The sequence below is a fragment of the Morus notabilis genome, unplaced genomic scaffold, assembly GCF_000414095.1.
Source record: "Morus notabilis unplaced genomic scaffold, ASM41409v2 Scaffold688, whole genome shotgun sequence".
Classification (NCBI taxonomy): domain Eukaryota; kingdom Viridiplantae; phylum Streptophyta; class Magnoliopsida; order Rosales; family Moraceae; genus Morus; species Morus notabilis.
This window is the reverse complement of record NW_010366867.1, coordinates 27,852-51,752: the sequence shown is the minus strand read 5'-3', so window position 1 is coordinate 51,752 and position 23,901 is coordinate 27,852. Positions and strand designations below refer to the sequence as shown.

At 36.7% G+C, this 23,901-nt stretch overlaps 2 long non-coding RNA genes across 2 annotated transcripts in view; both read left to right on the top strand.

The window, feature by feature from the left end:
- LOC112094114 overlaps nucleotides 1-17,651 on the top strand; it is a 32,448-nt gene extending 14,797 nt beyond the window's left edge. The window contains exons 7-12 of the long non-coding RNA XR_002903366.1: nucleotides 15,195-15,893; nucleotides 15,993-16,078; nucleotides 16,157-16,217; nucleotides 17,066-17,141; nucleotides 17,247-17,339; nucleotides 17,446-17,651. This is a non-coding gene — a long non-coding RNA (uncharacterized LOC112094114). The remainder of the gene's footprint in view (nucleotides 1-15,194; nucleotides 15,894-15,992; nucleotides 16,079-16,156; nucleotides 16,218-17,065; nucleotides 17,142-17,246; nucleotides 17,340-17,445) is intronic.
- A 1,378-nt stretch (nucleotides 17,652-19,029) lies between these two features.
- LOC21385743 lies at nucleotides 19,030-22,273 on the top strand. The gene is made up of 4 exons (XR_002903367.1): nucleotides 19,030-20,092; nucleotides 20,174-20,438; nucleotides 21,132-21,817; nucleotides 21,932-22,273. It is a non-coding gene; the product is annotated as an uncharacterized LOC21385743 (long non-coding RNA).
- Nucleotides 22,274-23,901: the final 1,628 nt, after the last annotated feature.

Sequence of the window (23,901 nt, the reverse complement as noted above, 5' to 3'; positions counted from 1 at the left end):
GGAAAGGGAAATGCCGATAACTGTTGGCGAACGACGTCTGCTACCACTAGTAGTCAAAAGAACACAAGAGGAGGAAGCGGTAAATGTAGTCACTTTTAGTGAAAATACAGAGGAAGCAGATTGGCGTCAACTATTGATCGATTACTTCCAGACGATCTTTTGATGAAATATTATTGAGATGTTTATCAAAAGATGAGGCATCACATGCTCTTCAAGAAACACATGCCGGAACATGTGGAGCTCATCAAGCCGACCCTAAACTTGCAGTACAAATAAAAAGATTAGGTTATTATTGGCCTACCATGGTGCAAGATTCGATTAATTTTTCTAAGCGTTGCAAGTTATGCCAGCTCCATAGTGATTTCATCCATCAACCTCCATTGCCTCTTCACCCATCAATCGTGTCATGGCCATTTGATACTCATGGCTTAGATGAAATTGGACCTTTCACGCCAGCATCCTCAAAGGGTCATAAGTATATTTTGGTTGGGACGGACTATTTTTCAAAATGGGTTGAAGCAGTACCTTTAAAAGAAGTAAGAGCAGAAGATGTCACAAACTTCATAAAGAATCATATAATCTACCGTTATGGAGTTTCATCGAAGATCATCTCCGACAACGCTCTTTATTTCATATGCAAACCAATGACGAAGTTGATGGAAAAATACAAATTTCGACATGGATTCTCAGCAAGTTATAATCCGTCCTCAAATGGCCAAGCAAAAGTCTTTAACAAAGTGCTTTGCAAAATTCTAAAGAAAATGGTGTCAAAGAACATGAGAGATTGGCATGAACGCCTCCCAGAAGCCTTATGGGCTTATAGAACCACAGTGCGAACTGCAACGGGTTGCACACCATAGAGTTTGGTTTTTGGCTCCGAGGCCGTACTCCCATTAGAAGTGCAATTGCCATCTTTCAGAATTGCTACTCAATTGATGGCACTGAACGAAAATGTCCATTTGAGATTAGCTGAGCTTGAAGCATTAGATGAGAAAAGTCTCGCAGTACAACAAAAGCTCAAAATTTACCAAGCCCAAGTAGCAGAGGCTTTTAACAAAAAGGTCAAATTAAGATCCTTCACGATGGGAGAGTTGGTCCTTACAATCAGAAGGCCAATTGTTATGACAAGAAGGATGCAAGGTAATATGAGCTTTCTGATTATGGTCACTGCATTTACTCTTGTGTAAATGGAAAGTTTATCAAAAAATTATATGCCTAAATGGAAGAGGTACGCCTCCTGACATATAACCTGCAGAAGAAAGATAACAGTGGAAGTAAATAAATTAAGCATAGTAAACTACGAATGGCTTGATATCCCAAAAAGGGGTGCGTTGGCAATCCGGTAATAAACTGGATGCAGCCATAAAACAAAACAAAAATACATGTGTTCCTCCATAGAACTACGGAAGGCTTGATTTCTGTGAAAAAGGATACGTAGGCAATCTAATAATAAGCTGGATGCATCCACAAAATAAGAAAAAAACAAACTATTTCGTTCTATTGGAATGAAATAAAATTGATCAAATATGTTTTATTAACATAAAGTCAAAAGCAAAAAACGTCTAAACAAATTGATCAAATATGAAAGAGACAGAAAGAAAAACGTCTAAACAAAAAGAGGGGAGCTAAACAGCAAATAAAAAGAAAAGGGGACAAGTCATGGATTCTCCTTAAAAAATGCAGCAAGTGAATCACGAATCTTTTGAGATTCATCCCTTTCGGATTTAAGTTCAGCCTCAACTTTCTCAATTTTGAAGTATCGATTTACTTTCACTGCGGTTTTCAAAATCTGGAGCTCTTAACTAATGAGATGTTTGGTAGAGGGATTTGTTCCCTGATTCGAATCATGATTTATGGTTTGCTACAGTATTTTCTCTCACAAAAAATTCACGTAAATCGAAAATGGTTCGAATCACATGGTTTGAATCCTCCAACCAAACGTCCTCTAAGTTTCAACTGTTCTTCTAAGGAAGTCTTCAACTGTTGGACGCGTGCCTCAGCAACCTATCTCCATAAGCCTGATGCAACTGTTGCGCCACTAGTAGCAGTTTTTGTGCCTCCAATTCAGTTTTGATAACTTCTTTTTCAGTGGCGTTTTCCCTAATCACAAGTGATTCGACATTAGTTACTTGGATTGAAAGTGACTTTATAGTAGAAAGGCATTTTCATCACGATGAAGCAGATCTTTAATCTCCACGCTGTTTAGAGCTGCCTTTTCTTCTAAAAAGGATGGAGCATTAGCCAGCTTCTGTTCTGAGTTGAAAAAATTATCCAAGGTATCTTTGAGCGAATTAAGCGCCTGATCATCTAACCTTTTCTGAGCACAAATGAAACTAATTGTATTGAGATACTCAAACACTTGAGAGCGATAAGTCAAAGTCTCTCGGGGTGATTGCAAGCTGAAGATCCAAGTAAAGATTTACTGTAGCATACCAAGCATGAAATCCTTATTTAACTTATCTATATAAGCTCTAATGAGACGTGAGATTGACATAGACAGTTCTTGAGAGGCCGATGGAGCAACTGACTCTGGAAATTGTTGTTTGATATTCAATTCTTAAGAAGCGGATGTGACGACAAACTCTTGAAAAGATTGAATGGCAGTCGGATCTTGAGGCAACATTGTGATTATTGGATTGCAGGGAGGAGGAACCATCATCGCCAAAGGACGAGGAGCTTCCACATAAGGGACAATATCTAAACATTTGGATGTCTCTGCACCGGTGTCTTCCCTGATAGGAGGATGTTCCTTAAGTTGATTCTCTTCCAAAAAGTTCCTTAAGTTCCATGAATGGACTGTCATTCATATGATGACCTCCCACATCTAAGTTGTCTGCAGTAATAGGGGTATCCTGACCGATTGGGGCAGAAGGAGGCTCGATAGTCTAGGAAGTCCAACACTGGAAATTTTAAGTTTTTTTGAAGCCCAAAGAGCATATATATTCTTTGAATTAATGTTAGAAGTCTGAGCATACTGGGATTTGGTCCTTTTATGGCGTGTTTCAGAATCGCATGCTTCATCAATGACACACGTTTACGAACCTCAGAAGTCCCTTCATTTACTTGAAATCGACATTTATCAAGCATGTCATCAAGTGTTTCATATACTTTCTTAATATCAGTAATTATGAATGTGAGCTCTTCTGCCTTATAAGGCTTCTTACTGAATAAAGAATGAATACTTTCACAGATCTTCCTAAATAGGGTGTACTACATTTCACCCACCAGCGACCGTACCACCATGTGCATTGGCCCGTTCAGGTCATACTTGGCACCTCAAAATGGGCACCAGTATTCCTTCTCAGAAGAAAATCCCATGCGCCTTTTATGTCAAGAATCCCGATAGATAAACCACGTTTGGGACTTGAGGTATAAGTTATTTGAAGGCACGCCTTGGTCAAAACCAAATTGACGAGCAAATCTATTAGGGGAATATGCTTCGAGGTATAAATCGTTTCCCACTCTTACAGGTAATATGGAGGACCGTAAGGAAACAAGAAGCTCAAAGATGTCGTCAGATAAACCATTATCATCTAAGTAAAGAGTGTCTTCTCTCTCAAGGAAAGAAAATGGACGACGCACATAATCCTCGCCCCTAAAAGTGCTTCTAGCAACATTTAAACTTTGTTTATCATCAGCTGGAAGTCCGGTTACCCTACGCATCCGAGGGGAATCGTCAATAACATCCCAACTTGAATAAAGAAGTACTCAATGCATGGTAGATATAACCCAAAACATAAGGTGCAAGCGACACTTTCTTTCCTTGTGCCATCAAAGTGGCAATGCAGAAAGTCTCAAGCCTAATGTAATTATTTTAATAGGGAAAAACAAACCGGCTTAGCCAAAGAGATAGGAAAGTTGCAAGCATGCACTCTTCCTAAACATCCAAACGCAAGGTCTTGAGAGAAGGCATTTCTTTCAAAAAAAATTTCCCTTTATAAGGTGTTTGCCTGGGTAACCCATGAAGACGTGTATCCCCACGATAAAAATACTCAGTCCATTCTCCCCAAGATACCTTTGTAACATTTAAAAATTTACAGATTCTGGAATGAGTCCTCAAAAGCTCAGCAACAGTGGGAGAGTACAAGGAAGGATTTAGTAATCGAGCATTTGACGGAATAAATTCTTCATAAGGAATTTCGAGAATGTTTAAACCTTTAATTCTTTTCAAATCATATAAACAGATTCCCATTTTACCATCATTGTGATGGAATGTATTAGTTTGTGGCCCCTATAGTTCAACAAAGGCTCTCCATACGTTAGCATTAAGTGCATGGGGGAACCTAGAAACATCAACCGCTCCATAAATGTTTGCACTACGTAAAATAGTGCGGTTATGTATTAAAATGTGCTCAGTCCATTCCATTAGAGAAAGTTGAAAGCAAGCTTGACCACGAAAATTGAATTTTCCTGACATTTTCTCTGCTTTCAAATTGTATAAAAGTCCCGGGTAGAATTCATTTGTCGCTGCAAATCTGTAGTCCCCAGCATCATCGTTGTTAATTTCCCTAAGAAATTTCCCATTAAAGATAGGACCATGTTGTTGAAGATGTTGAACAACTTTTGTCTCACTTGAGAATTTGTATCTCAAATCTCCACAAGGTACCTCACAAGTGGTGGTCAAAATAGCCCGGTGTTTCGAATCCGTAGAGGCAATGATTTCATTTAACGATACTGAATTGCGATATTTTAGACCACAATCAACCTCTCCACCACGATTCTTTGGCGCCCTCTCTGAACAAATCTCCCCATAAACATCCATTGGCAACTGAAAAAAATAATAATAACAAAAAGGGAGTTAAAAAAAACGAACTCAAACGTTGCGCGTGTTCATCAATGACACGCACACGCTTGAGGGGGCATCTGTTCGCGGTAAAAAAATGATGAATCACAAATGGGCTTTAAAAAAATCGAGAGGAGAAAATTAAATTTTGTGCTGGCCCAAAAATAATAATAATAAAAAAAGAAAAGAAGGGGGATTAAAAAAATGCACGTTTTAAAACATGGAGTAGTGGTAAAAAAGAGGGTGCATAACGTGGTGCAGAACGTGCAGAACATGGAATTTTTTTATATAATGGAAGCGAGTGTAGAAGAAAGAAAAAAAAAGACTGGAGGGAAAGCTTTTATGAAGACTTTGTGTGTGTGTGCATAAGAGTGTGTAGAAGAGACGTGAGAAAAAAAAACAATGTGTGCATGTGTGTGGGGAAACGTGAGAAGTGAAAGAAAAAAGTGGGTGCAGGTGTGTGTGTGGAAACATGACAAGAAAGAAAAAAAAAGGTGCGGTGCAGGTGACAGTGACGTGAGGGAAAAATATACATCTTCAGAAGTGTATTGTGGTATTTCAAAACAAGAAGGTAAATACATATTTTGATATTTTGGTCTTCTTCTACACTGATAGTTTTAATTTTCTCTGTTATTAAACAGATACAGTACATTTAAATCAAGTCCTATATACACTTTAAAGTGTGGGATTGTGATTTACTCCTTGAAGATTTCTTATTTGTAATACTCTTAATAAATTCCTAATGCACTCATGGTGTGTGGTTTCTCGTTCTTATCACAATCCTATGATTATCACTAAGTCTTAAATTTCTTTTTAGAGATCTATATAAGTTGAATGTGATTTCAAAAAAATCATGGATTAAAATTTTTCCAAATTATTGGGTACGATTGTTATGAATCGCACTATACGCGTCAAGAAGCAATCAAAGAAGGAAGATTAAAAAAAAAGGCAAGTAAACCCGCACCTTTAGTCTTTCTCAATATCTTCACAAAGCGCGCGTGTATATATATATATATATATATAAACTAAAAGTTCACGGATGTTTGCAGTTGCTGTGATGTGACGTTTGCAATGCAATGGCTTATATACACACACACACACACACACATATATATATATATATATATATATAAAGACGGGAAATATGTAGAATGGATGAGGATGGGGAAATTCAAATTTCCTTTGAACCTAAACTGGGCGCGAAAAAAAAGCGAAAAAAAGGGATATATATAAATAAGTTTAGATATGAAATTTAAAATTTTTTTAAAAAAGATAACGGATAAAAGATTAAAATCTCAAAGAAATTCAGAATATTAAATACCCAAAAATTCAAAGTGCACAAATTGAGCCCCTTTATTGCCTCTTAGTTCAAAAAGATGAGCTCATTGTCTCATAAAACTATATGGTGATTAAATACAATTTTTAAATCCCAAATTCAAAAAAAAATCTCTCTTAACGCCAAATTCAAAAAGGATCCTTTTAATTCCCCATATGGTCATATATCGGAGAATTCTCCAAAATCTAAATTCAATATGAAGAACTAAGATTGACTTGATTCCCTATCGGATACGTAGGCAACCTAAAATTTAGGTGCAGTTTCAAGATCAAATTCAATCATGAAATCCTCATAAAAGACAATCAAAACAAAAGTAAATCAAATTTCAAAGTGCGTAAATTCCTCATAAAGTCATACACTAAGGAATTATCTAAAATTTTCAAACCCAAAATTCGAACTACAAGTGGCTTGATCCCCCATTAGGGTATGTAGGCAAGTCGGCTAAATTCATCGAGTTCAACCACAATTTTAAATCAGCCCAAATTTCTTAAATTCACATAAAATAGATTTTACTGTTTTAATTAGAATCAAAAGGTCTTTCCTTGTACCAAGGGATTGGAATTAAGAGGTTATTCTTATAATCTTGAATGGGTCGAACTAAAAATAATAAACTCCTATATTAATTAAATCATAGTATAAGTGAAATTATGTTGTGTGTGAAATATTATTTTAATATTAATAAATATTTTTACTCAACAGTGGGCACATGTACTTTCTTTCTATTGTGGATGATCACTCTAGAAAGATTTGGATTCACTTGCTTAAAACTAAAGATGAATGTTTTGAGAAGTTTAAGCATTGGAAAACATTAATTGAAAATCAGGCTTATAAGAAAATTAAAGCTCTTACGACTGATAATGGCATGAAATTTTGCCATGAAACCTTCACTAGATTTTGTCATGATCAGGGAATTTTAAGACATAGGACTGTGAGAAAAACACCCCAACAAAATGGGATAGCTAAAAGAATGAATAGAACCTGAATGGAAAGGAGTAAAGTGTATGCTATTCACTGCTGGTCTAAACAAACATTTATGGGGTGAAGCTATTACAACAGCTTGTTATCTAATAAACAGATGTCCTTGTAAACCAATTGGTTTAAAGACACCTGAGGAGTGTTGGACTGGTAAACCTCCAAATTTTTCAAAATTGAGGATTTTTGGGTGTGTTGCCTATGCACACCTAAAAGAGGGAAAATTAGATCCTAGATCAATAAAATGTATTTCTTAGGATATCCTGAAGGTGTTAAAGGATATAGGTTCTGTGTCAGGAATGGTCCTAGGTAAAAAATAGTAATAAGTAGGGATGTTGTTTTTAATGAATATCATATGCCCTGTTTAAAAGAAGAAAAAGATGTTTTTCCCTCTCTTGATACAAGTACAAGTAGAGATCAAATCCAGCAACTTCAATTTGAGGTGGAGAACAATACTGGGCCAAAAGGTACCCTACATCAAGAAGAAACAGGGGATGAACAACAGCAGCCTGCTCAGGATGTTTTAAACAGAAACTCTGAAACTCCAATGACCGATACACAATCCGAGGAAACAGCACCGAATGATTTGGAGGGCTACCAGTTGACACAGGACATACATATATGAAATGTTCCTCCACGCTATGATGGAGGAAATTTAATAGCATTCGCCTTAAATGTAGCAGAAGAGTTAGTTATTGAGGAACCAAAGACTTTCCATGGAGCAATGATAGGTCCAAACTGTTGGTTACCGAATCGAATCCGGATGTGAAAGCGTGGTGCGGGGAGGGAAGAAGCGGATCGTGTATAACAAAAATTTTCATAAAACCTTTGAGATACTCTATAGATTATATTAATTTATACACGAATAAATTAATCTCATTAATTTATATATATCAAGAACTCAATCAGGAAAAATACCTGGAAGCAAAACTCGGATGATAACTTGAGTTCTTTGACCACGAATAGTCCTTGCTCCAATCTTTGTGTTTAGAAAACCAATGTCTTCCACGTCAATTTCTAGAATCCACGAAGACGTGTGTGTGGGCACACTTGGGACAAAACGGGTTACAATAAACACTCGAATTTCCACAAATACCAATGCATGCACGATGTGAAATTTTTTGGAGAAAATTTTTTCCTTATCTCTATTAGGGAATTTCGGCCACCTCTAAAATTAGGGCAAAAATTAATTCTGAAAATTGTCTCAAAAATTGTCACAAAAATTGTGTTCACAATTTTCTACTATTCTCTTATTTATAAAGTAGAAGTCAAACTTCTAGAAGGAATCCAATTTGAATTTCGAAACGAAATCTCCTCTATCCCTTATCCTTGTGGCTGGCCACCCTAGAGGATTTTCATCCCTGTGTGGTGCCAATTTTTGTAGATAGGGAAGGAAGAGAAAATCATCATTTATCCTTTAGTCCAATTTTATTTCAAATTCAAATTCGAATTTAAGTCAAACTTAAATAATTTTAATTTCTAAATTGAACAACTTATCAAATAAGTTTAAATAGATAAATCTAGATGTGTTCAAATTCAAATTTAAATAATCACATTATTTAAATAATAATAAATTCTCAATCAATTATTTTCGAGTGTTTAATTTTAGAATTCCGTAATTCTAAAATTTCCATTTTGCCCTCTGTGTCTGGCAGAATTACTAGGACGATGCGGGGACTAATGAACCTATAATCCCGAGCTCTAATAAAATTAATAATCAATTAAACGCTTTAATTTATTTAATTCTATTAATTCCAATAGTTACTCCACTATAAACTTGGAATTGCACTCTCGAAATTATAGACATAAATTACTTCTAAACTGTGAAGTGTCCATTTGATATAGTCATTGCATATATATCAATCATCCATAAATAATTCATAATTAGAGCAACGTAAAATCCGTTAACCTCTCTAATTACTTCTTTATCCTTGAGTACCATTGATTCTCTAATGGACAGTGATTCATAAAACACATTCATGAATCGGAGCTCCTACTGGTCCAAGTACCGAATCAACCCTCAAGAGAATTATTTATCTACTTCTTTCTTAAGAATGAATGGATTCTATCTCGTGTAATAACATTCCCGGCTACCTACTTCATCATATCTCCAAAATACAAGGAATAGGATTCAGGATCTCAGAATCCGTACCGAGTAAATCAAAAGACACAAATCCATAAATATGAGTCTGTTAAGAACTTATGATTAAGACCATCCTATATATGACCATCGGTAGACTCAATTAGAATTTCTATACTTAACGGAATTATTAGAAATTCATATTGTGTCTGTGTCCTTGTTCCATATAATCTCATTATGCGAAATACACTCATTCAATATTTCACCATATTAACAGTGCGGATAACACCGTTCCATTCTAAATGGGAATGACATGTATTAATAATGTTTTAATTAAAGATTCCGAACTTTAATTAAATTCATTATAAACATTGCTTTTTGATTATTATCTCCAAACACTATCCTCTCGTATATAACATTTATATACAATGTTTAAGGTTGCATAAATAACCATGGAATTTTTATTGATATTCATAAATATATGCACATAAAATAATGAATAAACTCTTTTATTAAATAAATAATAAATATCCTATTACATCTTATGCTTCTAGGACACCATTCCTAACACAAACGCTGGTAAATGGAGAGAAGCAATGGAAGAAGAAATGAAATCTCTAAGGCAGAATAATACATGGATTTTGGTAAATAAACCAAAGAAGCAGAAGCCTGTAGATTGCAAGTGGGTCTACAAGATTAAAGAAGGGATTAGCCCAATGGAGCCTAAGAGATTCAAAGCAAGGCTGGTTGCCAAAGGTTTTACACAGGTGGAGGGTGTGGACTATACAGAAATCTTCTCCCCTATGGCAAAATATAAGACTATTAGGACCATTTTGGCTCTGGTGGCACATGAAGATTGGGAGCTTGAACAAATGGACGTCAAAACAGCTTTCCTACATGGAGACCTTCAAGAAACAATCTACATGAATCAGCCACCAAGTTATGAAGAAAAGGGCAAAGAAAATCAAGTCTGCCTTTTGAAGAAGTCACTATACGAACTCAAACAATCCGCTCGTCAATGGTATAAAAGGTTTGATCAACATGTTACAAAAATAGGTTTTGTTAGGAGCCACTATGACTTTAGGGGTAGCCAAGAAAATCTTGAGAATAGATATCAAAAGAGACAAATTTCATAAAATTTTGTATCTATCCCAAGAAAATTATCTCAGGAAGGTGGTACAAAAATTCTATATGGATCAGTCTAAGAAAACTTCTGTACCACTGGCTGGCCATTTTAAACTTTGTGTTGATCAGTCTCCATCTACAGAAGAAGAAAAACTTGAAATGGCGAAGATCCCATATGCCAGTGCAGTGGGGTTTTTAATATACGCCATGATCTGCACTAGGCCTGATTTGGCCTATGCAGTTAGTGTATTAAGTAAATATATAGTAAATCCAGGCTCTGAGCATTGGTCTGCCATGAAGTGGTTGCTAAAGTATGTTAATACATCAATTGATCATGGTCTCATATATAAAAAGAAATTTGACAATTTGGTGTTAGAAGGATTTGTAGACTCAGATTTTGCAGGTGACAGGGACAGAAGAAGATCAACCTCATCTTATATGATGACCTTAAATGGAAATTGTATAAGCTGGAAGTCTCAACTTCAGTTAGTTGTAGCACTATCGAGTACAGAAGTTGAGTATATTGCTGGTACTAAAGAAGTCAAGGAAGCAATGTGGCTACAAGGACTATTGACGAAGCTGAAAGTTCTTAAGGGTTCAGCTATGATCTATTCTGACAGTCAATCTGCAATTCACTTGTGCAAAAACCCAGTCTACCATGAGAAGACCAAGCATATAGATGTGAGACACCACTTCATCAGAGAGAAGGTGGAGGAGGGAGTAGTACAACTGGAAAAGATCAACACAGAGGATAATCCATCAAATATGGCAACCAAGGTGATCAACGTTGGTAAGTTCTAGAAGTGTCTAGACTTACTAAACATTGGTAAGACTTGATGTTAGCTAGTCAAGTTAGAGCAGTGACATCTTCAGAGAAGTTCTAAATATTTTACAATGTCAGTTTTTCTGAGATTAAGGTGGAGTTTTGTGGAGTAATCTTAGGAAACGACATAAAGCAGAGAAAGGAATTGCACCAAGTGACAAGTCGTTTTGGTTAAAAGCTTAGTGGAGTAATCTCAGGAAGACACGTGGAAAGGCAGTGGAGACTTCCAAGTTTAGTCGGTCCATCATCTATTTTATGTTATAAGTTTGAGGATTTGAAACTTCACCGAGCACATATACAATTCTAGAGAGAGAACTTCTGGGTTTAGAGAGAGAAAGGAGAACGTTTGGTTTTCTGGTGAGAGAAACAATAAGCAATGATAATAGAAAAGAATCTGGGAGAGGTTTTGTACTGGGTGTTCTTCCACTGGGTATTCTTTACGGGTTGCTTGGTATTTTCTCTGGGTTTGCTCTAAATTAGGGTTCTTGTTGTAATCTGAATTGGGGCTCTTCTTGTATTGAGAGATTAGAGGGTGTAATAACTTTCTCTAATAGTAAATAGAGCTTTTCTGAGGAAGAGCTCAACGGGGATGTAGGAATTATTTCCGAACCTCGGTCAAACAAATTCTTGTGTTCTTGTTTTTCTTGGATCTTTAATATTTGTGATTTCTTATTTTTCGGTGAGTCTGTGTTAGAATCGGTCACTTTCTCCCATGTGCCATTCTTCTCTAGGGCCTCCATCTCCTAAAAAACAGCCTTCTTCCATTATGGAACACTTAGAGCTTTCTGTACATTCTTAGGTACATCCACACTTGACAAATGTGAAATAAACAAAGAGTAGGAAGGTGACAAATTTTTGTAAGACACATGATTTGAAATAGGATGATGAGTACATTGTCTAACACCTTTTCTAAGAGCAATGGGGGTGTTTTCAGGCACAACAATTTTAGAAGAAGAGGATAATTCAAAAGTGTTACCCGGATATGAAGATTCCATAACATTAGGATCTAGACTCGAATTGGAATCTCGACCTTCCAAGGATCCAATGTCATCTTTACTTTGAATCTTTCTATTTCTCGAGTAGACAAGCCCAAATAATTTATGCTTTTTTTCATCATCTATTCTAGTAACAACTTCATTGCTAAGCACTAAGGTAGGCTGTTCAATTGTAACAGTGATGTTGTCGTTTTCGATAACATTGCTGCCATTTTCAATTTCAAACAGTGAGTCTTCATAGGTATTCTCCCCCTGAAGAGGAGCATTGAAAAAACGCTGAGACTTGAAAAATGTTACATCCATGGTGACAAATTTTTTGTTTTGTTTTAGGATCAAAACAGCGGTAACCTTTTTGTGTTGATGCATAACCAAGAAAAACACACTTTAATGCACGAGGATCTAATTTATCACGATTATGATTATGTACATGCACAAAAGCCACACATCCGAATACTTTAAGTGGTAAATCAGAGACGATTCATGATGTAGGGAAGATTTCTTTAAACATTTTCAGTGGTGCTTTAAAATTCAAAACTCTTGGAAGGCATTCTATCAATTAAATAGGTGGCAGTAAGAATAGCTTCACCCCATAGGTATTTAGGAACCTTAGTTGTAAACATTAAGGACCTAGCAACTTGTAGGAGATGTTTATTTTTTCGTTCTGCCACTCCATTTTATTGTGGAGTATCTGTACAAGAGCTGTGATGAATAATCCCTTTTTTTGAAAAAATATGCCCCCAAAATTTTACTGAAATATTCTCTTCCATTGTCACTCCTAAAGACTTGAATTTTTTCTTGAAATTGTGTTTCCACCATATTGTAAAAATTTTTGAAATCTTGTTCAGTTTTTGATTTTTCTTTAAGTAGATAAACCCAAGAAACACGAGTATGATAATCAATTAGAGTTAGAAACCGTTTTTTTCCAGAAATTGTTGGGATCCTATATGGCCCCCAAATATCACTATGAATAAGTGCAAAGGGTTTATATGGCTGGGCAGGAAATGATGCACGACGATGCTTAGCAATTTGACAAATATCACACTGAAAAGATAATGCGGTTTTATTTCTGAATAAATTAGGAAACAAGTACTTCAAATATTGAAAGCTGGGATGGCCTAACCTAAAGTGCCATAACATTATTTCATCATTCCTAGAGATGGATAATGATTCAAGGCTAGAAAACTGAGCTTGTCCACATGAATTACTTCCATCTTCAAAGTAATAGAGTCCACCATTCTCCTTAGCACTGCCAATCATCCTCCCCGAGTCCATTTTTTGAAATTCACAATGAGTTGGGGGGGATTTAGCACAACACTTTAGGTCACAAGTTAATTTACTAATGGATAAAAAATTACACGAGAGATTAGGAACATGAAGAACATTATGGAGAACAAGGGATTTCAAAATAACTATTGATCCTTTCCCAGCGATGGCTGAAAGAGAACCATCGGCTATTTTAATTTTTTGATTCCCTGCACACGGACTATAGGAAGAAAACAGTTTAGAACATCCATTCATGTGATCAGTTGCCCCCGAGTCAATGATCCATGGATAATCTGAAATAAGGGACACACTCAAGGCAAGAGCTTGATGATAATTACCTTTTTGGGCTAAAGAACAAGAGGATGACACATTGTTTGAGAGTTGTGTAGATTGTAAAAGTTTGTACAGTTGTTCTAATTGTTCCTTACTGAACGAAGGAGTCTCTGAGGTTCCCTCAAGTGTGCTTTTTTCCTCAATACCTACCTGAAACGCCCTTGAGTCACGGTTAGGCTGCCCGAATGATTTTGGTTTCCAGTTTGGTGGCTTTCCATGCAGCTCCCAGCATGTGTCTCTCGTATGTCGAGGTTTATGGCAATGATCACACCATACTTTTTCTCCCCTTCTGTTTTGGCTTTTGTTTTGTCCACCAGGTTGTGTGGACTAATTATTTCTTGCCGCTAGAGCAGAAGCTTCAGTGTCTAATTGATTGCCTTCTCCCATCATCGTCTTCCTCCGCTTTTCCTCTCTTCGAACTTCAGAAAACACTTCACGGAGAGATGGCGTGGGTCTTTTGCCAAGAATACGGCCTAACTTCATCTAGGTTCTTGTTTAATCCTGCCAAGAACATACACACTCAATCATTCTCCATTCTCTTCAAATACCTCACACTGTCCTTTGCACAGTCCCATTCCTCATCATAACACAAGTCTAGTTCCTGCCACAAAGCCGTCATCTCATTGTAATACTCCATCACATCTCGATCGCCCTGCTTAGACAGCCACAGCTTTGTCTTTAATTCAAAGATCTAAGATGAATTCTCCACATCTTAGTATGTCTCCTGAACAACTTCCCAAACTGCCTTTGCAGTTGGTAAAAATAAAAATTTCTTTCCAATGGCTGATTCCATGGAATTGACGAGCCATGCAATCACCAAAGAGTTCTCGGATCTCCATGTCTTCAAGGTTGGATCATCATCTTTTGGTTTCTACGTTTCTCCAGTTAGGTGGTCGAGTTTCCCCTTTCCGTCAATCATCAGTTTAATCGACTGCATTCATTCTAAATAATTCTTACCGTTCAATTTGTGAACAGTTAATTGAAGAGATGGATTCTCTAATCCATGCATTGTTATGGCAGAATTTGTTGAGGTACTGCCATCTGAGGACGCGGAGTTATTTGCCCTTGTCATGGCTGTTTTAGCCATTAAAAATTCCCAAGGAAGAGCCTAGGCTCTGATACCATGAATGCATGACTGAGGGAAAACAATTTTTGATTATATTGAAAACGTACAGCAGTGAAACAAATAAATAGATCAGCCCTAGGATCTGATCTTTATTCCCCTAACTAATATCCCACAAATGTAGGAACTGATAACTACTCCTAAATATATCTAGAACCAATCCTAATAATCAGTTTAAATTTAAAAACATAACAGAAAATCCCTATCTTTCTACACTTACCATATCAAAATAGAACAAAACCAATTATTCAAAAACGTCTGTTGCCACTTTTATGACAAGTATCTGATGAACCAACAAAGTTTTTTAGTATTAAATACCATCACGTACGTGTTAAATGATAATAATGACAATGTCATGCAGTGCATGGTTAATGCTAGCACGGAGGAACGAATAGGGATGTTAAAATCAGGGTGAAATCTGTCAGTCAGAAGCTCCACCACCAGCATCACCATCAGACTCTGAGACAAGCGAAAGGAAAGATAAGGACAACAAAAAAGAACAAATCAATAACGAAATCAGGTAATCAGGGAGAGGACAAACCAGCAAATACTGTGACAAAGGATAAGGCAACAAGAATACAAAGGACAAAAGAGTGGTTTCAGGATTTGCAAGCCACAAGGGACCCTCCTGTGGCCAAATATGGCTACTCACACTCAGGCTGTGGTCCAACCTGATGACCATGGCCCTCTTGTGGTACCGACACCATATAAACTACACCCTTAATGAGCAAAACAACAAAAATGGACATTATGAGAGTCTAACGTCCACCAAAGAAAACACATTAATGTTGCTGTTATAACAAAAGTGAGTACTTCCAATTTATAATTGTTCCTATCTTTTTATGTTTTCTTAACTTCGATAAATGGCACTCTTTTTTCTTGTCTCTACACGGTTGGTGCCAACTAAGGAGAGAGGGAGCTTTAGGCAAAGAAACTGGCATGAACTACTATGAGTTTGAGGAGCAACAGTAAAGGGAATGCTCCTCCGCTGCTCACGACCCAGCTTTTCACAACTCCAAACGGGGTTGATCATGGTTCACTGAGTTCCAAACTTGTGGAGGTATAAGATATAACGGTCGACTATGATTGAAGAGTATATAGTAGATGGGATATAAACAGGTTATATGTGGTGTTCTAACTAATTGTCTCATTTATCCAGGAACAGGCATTATTATAGTACTGGGATTTACGTGCCAAGTGCACTTCAGAAAAAGTTCAAAGAGCAAATTAGGATTCACAGTCCTAGTTAGTGTATTACCAGTTTTTGAAGCTTATTCAAACGTTTTTCTTGATTACCCATTTATTATTGCATAATTTTGTTAGGATCAAAAGCATGGAGGGAAGCTCGAGTGATTAATGATGAAGCGGCAAAGCATGGCATATGGTAAGCTCCAATAAACCCGTCACTCACGCATGCATCTCCAGTGAAAATTCCCTTTTCTAGTAAAACTTCCCTCACATGCCACAACACTCTTCCCCCACTCTCAATTCTCTCAGACCATCAACCAAGGCTCCACAAACCAAAAATTATCTCTGTTTTCTGTATTTGTTCAATGAGTAATTCCCTTTAAAATATTTGGAAAAATTGGAAAATTAAGCTTTCTTCTTCTTCTTCTTCTTCTTCTTTTTGTTTGAATTGTGGAAAAATATGCTTTGGGTAGTGAAGAAATAAGATTGAAAAAGAAAAAAAAAATTAAAAAGATCAGCTTTTACAGATCAAGAGACTATGCACACACAGAAAAAAAAAACTCCCCCAAAAAAAAAAAAAAAAAAAAAAAAAAAAAAAAAAAAAAAAAACCAGCATAAAGTAACCCACATTAAATGCAATCTCACTTTATTGTTCCCTCCACGCGCTCCAAAAGGCGCTTTAGAACTGCTCGTGCAGTAACTTTTTGGCCATGCAAAATCAAGGCTTGATATCCTTTCTCAGAGCCTGCTAAATGAATGCTAAAGTTTTAATAAGAATATAAAGCAGAAAATAGTACGTTATGATTTTCGTATATGTAGGGTACTTGCGGGAAATATAAGGGTACATGGTTTCGTTCAAAGAGGATTCAATATGTAATGGTATCAGTTATTTGTGCGGTGTGCTATATACAGTATAATACGTTAGTGTGCCAGATAATACATACGTATATTACGTTGAAACTGAATTAAGGGTATCGGAATAAATCGACATATATGAAATAGTTGGCGTTTCTTACACTATTTGTAGTACTGATCATGTGGCAGGAGGTAATGTCCTGGACTAAGCAAGGGCAAAGAGCACAAAGCCCTTTTTTGGCAAGACATGCTTTGGCCTCATCTTGTAAGTAACCTCTGAAGCATTGTTTATTATCATCATTAATTTTCTTCTGCTGTAAGGTAACCTCTTATGCCCTCTGTCGTTTCTGTCGTTTCTTCCGATAAACAGAGGCTGTAGTTCATACAAAGGTGTGATCTTTCTATAAAATTGACCACTCCAAGCTCCCTCCCAATTACCCCTCCATTAGAGTACGTGGTCATGGTATTTTTCTCGCCAACCCCACTTCCAAAACTTCTTTTTATTAAATTTTATTGTTATCCATTTACTAGATTTTCAATCTCCAGTCACTCATTTGGGTTATATGCAGGTGAGTGAAAAGGCTAGGTCAAACGCTTCATTGACGTTCCCGAGCGTTCATTCCCTTCGCAACCTAAGGGTGTTCATCGGTTAAAAACCGACAATTTCAGTCGGTTTCAAAACCGAACCAACAATGTCGGTTTTTGAAAATTTAAAACCGAAACCGAACTGAAGAACAATGTCTTCAGTCAGTTAACCAACCGATTTTTATCAGTTTTTATCGGTCGGTTTCTTACTTAAAAAATTTTTTGTGAACTATTTTCTTAAATTTTAACCATTTAAATATTTAATATTTAAATAGTTAAAATTAAAAAGAAAAAATGGCTTAAAAGACAAAAAAATAAAGCCTAAAAGAATGTACCTTTAAGGACTAAGGCTTTACATCTAATCTCAATTAGAATAATTATTTATGTTGAAGTCCATCATATTATTGAAGATGGACGTTCAAAAGAAGTTAGACCTCTAACTTGTAAGTTGTGATGGAGAAATGAAATACATAGCCCTTTATATAGAATAGTTGAGGGAAGACATTCTTATCTTTTTTCAATGTGAGACTTTTAAAAGTCTGATGTGCTTAAATTTTCAAACACATCATACTTTTAATAGTCCCACATTAAAAGAGATGAGAATGTCTTCCCTCAACTATTCTATATAAATGGCTATGTATTTCATTTTTCCATCACAACTTACAAGTTAGAGAGATCTAACTTCTTTTAAACGTCTATCTTCAATAATATGATGGACTTATATTCACCATCTACAAGAATAGAGGTTTGAATCTATGGATAATAACTTTTTTTTTAAATGGAGTAGAAGGTGGTTGGTCGGTTCGGTTTAACTGATCACCTCAGTTGGCAGAACCGAAACCGAACTGCCCATGAACCATGGGCGGTCAGTTAACCGACCGAATTAGTCGGTTTGCTAACGTGGAACCGAATTTTTGGTTTTTTTCGATCAGTGTCGGTTCGGTGGTGGTTTTTCAGTTGTTTTGAACACTTCTACGCAACCATAGCAAACCGGAAGGGAAAAAGCTGCCGGCTTTGGATGAGAAGTACGTGATGGGGTCAAGCATGGCGGCCAAGATGCTTTTCAGGAGAATCCCAAGTCGGGAAATCGCTAAAGGTGGCAAGTCGTGGAGCTTCTGCGTATCATGACCAGCTTTGGCAGCCGCGAGCCCGTCGGTGACGTGGTTTTTATTTTTTTTAAAACTCTCTCCCTCTCTGTTCTTTCTTCCCCTTTCTTTTTAATTATAAGGGGTAAAATAGTAATCTTACTACGTAATCAGATATAAAGCCGCACACAAACACACTCACGCACTTACAGTCATACACTTATAAATAACGTACGTCTATTCGATTATTCGACACTTGTGAGTGTCGAATTCCGAATCATACTAAAATCTTCGAGCACACAAACTTCAGTGACTCTTGTTGTCATTCTGATGCTTTTGGCAGTGAGCTATTAACCTTGCTTGAGATGAATGATTGAAATCCAAATGTTTCCGGCATAAAGAGCATCTCAGACACGCAGCTGGTGCTACCACCTGATTCTCTTCTTCCTCATCCGGTGGGTTGTGTTCCATACTTTCGACTAGTTGATGGTTTTCCAGCACCTCTTCCTTCGGCTAGTTTTCCGGCACCTCTTCCTCCGGTGGGTTTTCCAGCACCTCTTCCTCCGGTTGTTATTATTATTGTTTTTTAAACACCTTAAAGCGTACTTTTCTCTTCCCTCTAAGAATCAAGATTCCGAAATGGAGATAATCTCCTACGACATTCCAGAACTGGCAGCTGCTCTGCTGCCGGTGGAAAACCCACCGGAGGAAGAGGTGCCAGAAAACCAACCGGAGGAAGAGGTACTGGAAAACCATCAACTAGTCGAAGTTATGGAACACAACACACCGGATGAGGAAGAAGAGAATCAGGTGGTAGTACCAGCTGCGTGTCTGAGATGCTCTTTATGCCGTAAACATTTGGATTTCAATAATCCCTCCCACGCAAGGTTAATAGCTCACCGCTAAAAGCATTAGAATGCCAACAAGAGTCGCTGCAGTTTGTGTGCTCGAAGATTTAAGCATAATTCGGAATTCGACACTCACGAGTGTCGAATAATCAAATAGGCGTGCGTTATTTATGGGTGTATGAGTGTGTGTGCGTTTGTGCATGTTTGTGTGCGGTTTTTAGTTTTTGCAATTTTCAAGAGCAAGAATTCGAGGAAAAAAAAAAAAGAAACCCAAGAAGCTATGGAGACTGTTGGTGGGGAAGCAATTTGTTCTTCGTGATTGGTGCCTGGGGTAAACTTTTCTTGGAAAACTCTTTTTCATTTTTCTGTTTTCTTTAAGAGCTTTTTCTTTGAATTGTTGACATGGCTATGACGGTTTGTGTAACCAAGCTATATGAACTTGATATCGATTTTTTTAGACGCGTATGTAAATGGCGAAAAATCTTTTGTTTTTTGCTTTGAAGTTTATAAAGTCATCTATGGTCGATTTAGAAATTAGTTATTAATAAACACCTCCGAGACATCTCATTAATGGGTCTGTTTCTCACAGGCTTATAGTTTTCTTTGAATTTGAGTCTGTTCTTCTGCTACTGGTCCATTGCCTTCTCCTATCCTGCCTCAGTGGCATGATAAGGCTAGCGGATTCTATTCTTCCTCAGGTACCTTCTTATTGATATTACTTGCTTTGTTTATTCTTGTTTTTGTTGTTTTATTTGCACTTACTTTAGTTTTTAATGCAGGTGCAAAGATTAAAGAATCTGGACAATCAGCTGGAAAATTTATGTGCGAGGTTGCGCAGGATGCAAGAGGTAATGTCGCAGATGCGGCAAGGCGAGTTGGCTCGCTGGTCAAAAGTTGATGGGCACTTCTTCAGCAGCCATCCACAAAACAGCCCTGCAAGAACTTGTTATATTCGCAGCTGCTACCACTGGCACATTATTTATAGGAGGGCCTTCTGGGAGACAATGGACAAGGATGTTGTTAGGAAGACAAAAAGTTGAAAAGGTAATTTTCTAGCCCTGTCTGTCAATTTAGATGAATCATCATTAATTGTGTAGCTGTGTGAAATTTGACTGTCGAGAGGATTTATTGTTTGAATCAACTCTTTCTTGAAGCCACGAAAATTTTGAGTCCATTATGGAAAGGTGTTCAAGGAGTTAGTATTTATATAGATATAAATATTGCCTATATGGCAATAGTATTTTCGAGCTTCTTCGCCATTCACCACTTGTAGACATGGTAAAGCTATTAGGGTTCACGAATTTGGTGGCCCTGAGGTTCTCTCTAAACACCCCTCTTTTATTTTTCCTCTTTCTGTTTTTTATCTAGCCTCATATCCTCAAAAGTTCGAAATTTTTTTACTGCTTTGCTAATTGGAAGTAATTCGGATCTTTTGCTTTGTGTTTTTGGTAATTAATAATGTTCATTTCTTGAGAAATAATCTTGAATTTTTTATGCGATTTTTTTTTTTTTTTAAGGATTAGAGGATCTTCTACTTGGAGTAAATGGTTGACATGTTGATATTGCGAGTAAATGATTAGCTGTGACAGTTGATGTTTAATTTTTTGCATGCTTAAGATCTCTGTGGTGAAATTTTTGCTAACTAATAAATTACCATATGTGAGTGGTTTCTTACTCTATTATTGTATTCATTGATTTGTTCTACATAACTGTGAAAAGGTGTTAAAATGATCGCAGAGCCAAAATGATCGTGTTAAAAACAAGGCTATTGGACTGAATTTCATTGATGTCTAATATCGCAAAGGGCTTTACAAGACTTTGACAACGCCTTTCACCCCAGATTTCGTTTCATATCTCAACCGTCAGTGGATGTTAAATGGAACAAAGTTTGGAGTAGGAAGATTCTTCCTCGTCACAAACTTCTCCTGTGGCAATGCAATTCTATTGGGGTATCTTACCAGTCCGGACTGCAATCTCTCACTTTATGGACTCTCCTCATTCTTGCCCTTTCAGTGAAGACGAGGAGGAAACTGCTGTTCATCTGTTCCTTCTCTGCCGTGCTGTGAAGCCCATTTGGTTTGCTTTTTTGTGGGGCCGTAGGACTGAGTATCTCCTGGTTCACTCCATGAGGAATTTCCTCAAAACTCGGCATTGAGGAGGGTCAAGACTTGGTTCCTGCTCAAGCGGACTTCCTTATTTTTGCCTCAATTGCTTTAGACCTTATTTGGTTCACGAGACACAGGAAGGTTTTCGAAGGAGTTCAACCAAACTTCCACAATCTTCAAGGTATATTGGCTTCCTCCCTTGCACAACCAAAATCCGGCCCTTTTTTGGCTTCCTCCACCCTCAGATTGGCTCAAACTGAACATAGACGGTGCCATTAAGGGCATGACGACTCAGTAGAACTCCGTCGTTCCTTCAAGGTATATTTGTCTGCATATTTGTTTTTTGTTATTCTCTTATCTGTATATAATTCGGTTCCTTCGGAGCAAACTTGGAATTATATGTATACTGACAGAAAGCTAATAATTTTGCAGATCGACCATCTGCAGCAGCACTAGATATCAGACCCCAACTTCAGTTCCTATGAAGCCAGCAGAATCAGATGATGGTCTGACTATTTTCGTTCCCGCCAATTTACTCTAGTATGAAGGTCCCCACAAAGCCAGTCACCCCATCCATATGTGGAATGTTTAGTTTACTGATGTGAATAACTTGGGAGTAGGTTAATATTTTAAATCTTACATTGTAATACGTTTCTCCCTTTTGATGTGAATAACTTGGAGTATGGTCAATATTAAAGTTGAAAGAGTACTATTAGCGATGCTAGAATCTGAAAAATTGTAGCTACCAAGTTGTTGGTTCCCACAACTTTACACGCTTACGTCATAATAAATGCATAGAAGTATCTCTCAATCTAATGTAATGCATTGAATTTTAGGATTGTTGTTTGAATCGTTGCATACTTATTTCGTTGTTGAATTATGTATACTTTTCTTGGCTCATTTAACCTATTTAAAAGTTCGTTTATCGAAAACGTACCAAGACACAAGATGAATGGCCTTCTGGTCAACCTTCAGTAGCACTTGAGATTTCTTTCCTAGCTACTTGTTCAGTTTCACTTTTAGCTAAGATGAGAAATTTTCATAAAAACCATCAAAGAGGTGACACCTTTTTATTTCTGTTATTATTTTAAAATTTATTTTATGTCACTGATAACCTGTAAAGGGTTACTTTTCATAAGTTGCATAATTTGTATGTTATTTTTTCAGGTCACTTTTCGTAATGTGCAAATTATTTTTTATAATGACATTTTATATAATAGCATAAGTAATAGAGTTGAAAAAAACAATTGCTAAACTAGAAATTTTCTTAATTTATAATATATGTGTTTGTATGTATTGTTTTTGCTATATATAAACACTTTAGTTACGTTAAAACGAAGTTAGTAAGCCTGTTATTTTGAATTACATGATTAAATATATACATGCGGTGGTCCATGGATTTTAAACTATTTTTATGTTATATAAATGCATTGGATTATAAACTAGGGAAATAGTAGAAAATATGCCAATTTAAAAATCTTAAGAAAGCATATAGGCCAATTTTTAATTATAAAAATTAATATGCCATAATTTTTGAATTTCTAAATTTACCCTTTCTTTTTTTTTCCTTTGTTTCTTTCAATCGTCTCTGTCTTTCTCTCTCTGTCGCAGATCTCTCTCTCTCTCTAGCTTCTCGTAGCTCTCTCTCTCTCGTAACTGCGCTCGGATTTTCTCTCTCGTCGGTGGATCGTCAGTGGATCATCGGTTTTCCATTTGCTCGTCGGTGAATCGTCGGTGGATCAACAGGTTCGTCGGTCGGTAGTTCTTGTTCTCGTTTGGATTTGAGCAGCTGTTCCGGTGATTTACTAGGTTTCTAGTTTTATTTTTGTTGTATTTTCGTTTTCATATTTTGCATTATTTCGGTTTGCTTTCTTTCTTTGTCTGTTAAGCCTTTGTTTTTTGCTGTTTTCCGGTCGATTTTTACGGAACAACATGTTTGGGCATTCTTCGTTTCTAGTTTTTTATTTTTTTTGTTGTAATTTCGTTTTCACGTTTTGCATTTTTTCGGTTTTGTTTTCAATTTGTTTCAGTCATGATAGTTTTTGTTATAACTTGTCCGGTTATAGAACATAACTTGACAAGTTATGGTCCATAATTGAGAGGTTTTTTTATATAACTTGTGCGGTTATGCACTTTAACGTGACAGTGTTCCTGTAATATGTTTGTAGGCATGCAATCTGTTTCAGTCATTGTTGCTTATAGGGGAAAATGGAGTCTAGAAAACCAATATACAAATTTTAGTTTTCAATCAGTTTTTATTCCAGAGGATGCTTCTTTGAAGTTTTTGCAGGAGTGTTTATGTGAGGAGCTGAATCTTGAGTTGTTTGGTTTTAATGCTGATGTTCATTCTTTATTACTTTTTGTGGGAAGGAAGTTGAAGGACTCAATTGAAATTGTTTCGG